Source organism: Mus musculus, chromosome 9, assembly GCF_000001635.26.
Source record: "Mus musculus strain C57BL/6J chromosome 9, GRCm38.p6 C57BL/6J".
NCBI lineage: Eukaryota > Metazoa > Chordata > Mammalia > Rodentia > Muridae > Mus > Mus musculus.
In genome coordinates, this window is record NC_000075.6 from 88,246,833 (window position 1) to 88,249,563 (window position 2,731).

Sequence of the window (2,731 nt, forward strand, 5' to 3'; positions counted from 1 at the left end):
ATCATCCAAGCGGGTCAAATTCCCACTTCCTGAGGGACACGGCTAAAGGTACTGGGGCTTGTTTTTATGAAGGACAAATTCACAGTTCTAGGTCCTCTTAATGGAATCACCAAACCAGTTGTTTGCCAATAATATTCCCTAAAATGTAGCTTTGGATGAATAATAGACTATTTCAATAAAACCAAACATCTAACAAGACCAGATCTCAGAAGAATGCTGGGAATCTGAACTCAGGCCTCCGTGCTCCTAAGTCTTGGAAAACCCAGAAACCCTAAACCTATCTTCTTACACATTAAAATGTGGCTGGAGCTGAGCAGGGGTTTTCTTCTCTGAAATGCACAGGCCACGCCCATGTTCTTCCCTGACCTGAGTTGTCTAAAGAGACAAAATGAGTTTTCCGTGTCTCTTAATAAAAGCAAGGCGGATGATGGGAATGTCAAGCATCCTTAATATTTTCAAATAATATATTTCAAACACTTAATATCTCAAAGCTCTTTGTATGAGCACCACTGCTGTTGCCAGGCAAGGTGCTGTGGGTCTGAAAGCCTGCCAGCGGGACATTTCCCAGTCAAGGCAGCCTGGGCTACTAAGAAAAATCCTGTCCCCACAAACAAAAACATTAAAAAATCAACTGAGGGAGGCCTGAGGATGGATAGAGTGGTAGCTCGGTGGGGTGCTACCCAGCATATGCAGGGCTTTGATCTCTAGATAAATATCTTAATTATAAACACTTTAAAATACTAGTATCTAACATCCTCATATATAACATAAAGGTGCTCTCGTCACTTTTAAAAGACAGTCTCACTTCTATTTGCCACCTTATTGATGCCAGTATTGGTTTTGAAGCAGAAGATTTAGCTTGGAGAAGAAACTCTGGGTAATCAAAATCAATCCTTACTTTCTTTCTTTACTGATCAGAATCGCAATTTGTTAGGATAACCAGGTGTAACTTTGGCTAAATCTAAGCCTTTTGTTATTTTTTTTTTCTGTAGAATGAGCCAGTTGTTTTTATTTTATTTTATTGTTTCCTTTTTTATTAGATATTTTCTTTATTTACATTTCAAATGTTATCCCCTTTCCTGGTTTCCCCCACCCAGAAAACACCTTCCCCCATCCCCTCCTCCCTCCCCCTGCTCACCAACCCACCCACTCCCACTTCCTGGCCCTAGCATTCCCCCACACTGGGGCATAGAGCTGTCACCTGAATTTTTGATCTTAGCCATTCTGACTGGTGTGAGGTGGAATCTCAGGGTTGTTTTGATTTGCATTTCTCTGGTGACTAAGGATGTTGAACGATTTTTTAGGTGTTTCTCAGCAATTCGGTATTCCTCAATTGAGAATTCTTCATTTAGCTCTGTACCCCATTTTTTATAATAGGGTAATTTGTTTCTCTGGAGTCTAACTTCCTGAGTTCTTTGTATATGTTGGATATTAGCCCTCTATCGAATGTAGGTTTGTTGAAGATCTTTTCCCAAACTGTTGGTGGCCTTTTTATATTATTGACAGTGTCCTTTGCCTTACAGAAGCTTTGCAATTATATGAGGTCCCATTTGTCGATTCTTGATCTTACATCACAAGCCATTGATGTTCTGTTCAGGAATTTTTCCCCTGTGCCCATATCTTTGAGGCTCTTCCCCACTTTCTTCTCCATAAGTTTTAGTGTATCTGGTTTTAGGTGAAGGTCCTTGATCAACTTGGACTTGAGCTTTGTACAAGGAGATAAGAATGGGTCCATTTGCCTTCTCCTATATGCAAACCGCCAGTGGAGCCAGCACCATTTGTGCTGTCTTTTTTCCACTGGATGGTTTTAGCTCCTTTGTCAAAGATCAAGTGACCATAGGTGTGTGGGTTCATTTCTGGGTCTTCAATTCTATTCCATTGGTCTACCTGCCTGTCATTGTACCAATACCATGTAGTTTTTATCACAATTGCTCTGTAGTACAGCTTGAAGTCAGTCATGGTGATTCCCTCAGAAGTTCTTTTATTGTTGAGAATAGTTTTTGCTATCCTAGGTTTTTTTTGTTATTCCAGACAAATTTGGAAATTGCTCTTTCTAAATCTATGAAGAATTGAGTTGGAATTTTGATGGGGATTGCATTGAATAGGTAGATAGCTTTTGGCAAGATGGTCATTTTGACTATATTAATCCTCCCAATCCATGAACACGGGAGGTCTTTCCATCTTCTGAGATCTTCTTCAATTTCTTTCTTCAGAGACTTGAAGCTCTTATCATACAGATCTTTCACTTGCCGAGTTAGATTCACAGCAAGATATTTTATGTTACTTGTGACTATTGTGAAGGGTGTTGTTTCCCTAATTTTTTTTCTCAGCCTGTTTATCCTTTGTGTAGAGGAAGGCCTGATTTGTTTGAACTAATTTTATATCCAGCCACTTTGCTGAAGTTGTTTATCAGGTTTAGGAGTTCTCTAGTGGAAATTTTGGAGTCACTTATATATACTATCATATCATCAGCAAATAGTGATATTTTGACTTCTTCCTTTCCAATTTGATCTCCTTTTGTTGTCTAATTGCTCTGGTTAGGACTTCAAGCACTATATTGAATAGGTAGGGAGACAGTGGGAAGCCTTGCCTAGTCTCTGAATTTAGTGGAATTGCTTCAAGTTTCTCTCCATTTAGTTTGATGTTGGCTACTGGTTTGCTGTATATTGCTTTTACTATGTTTAGGTATGTGCCTTGAATTCCTGATCTTTCCAAGACGTTTATCACAAAT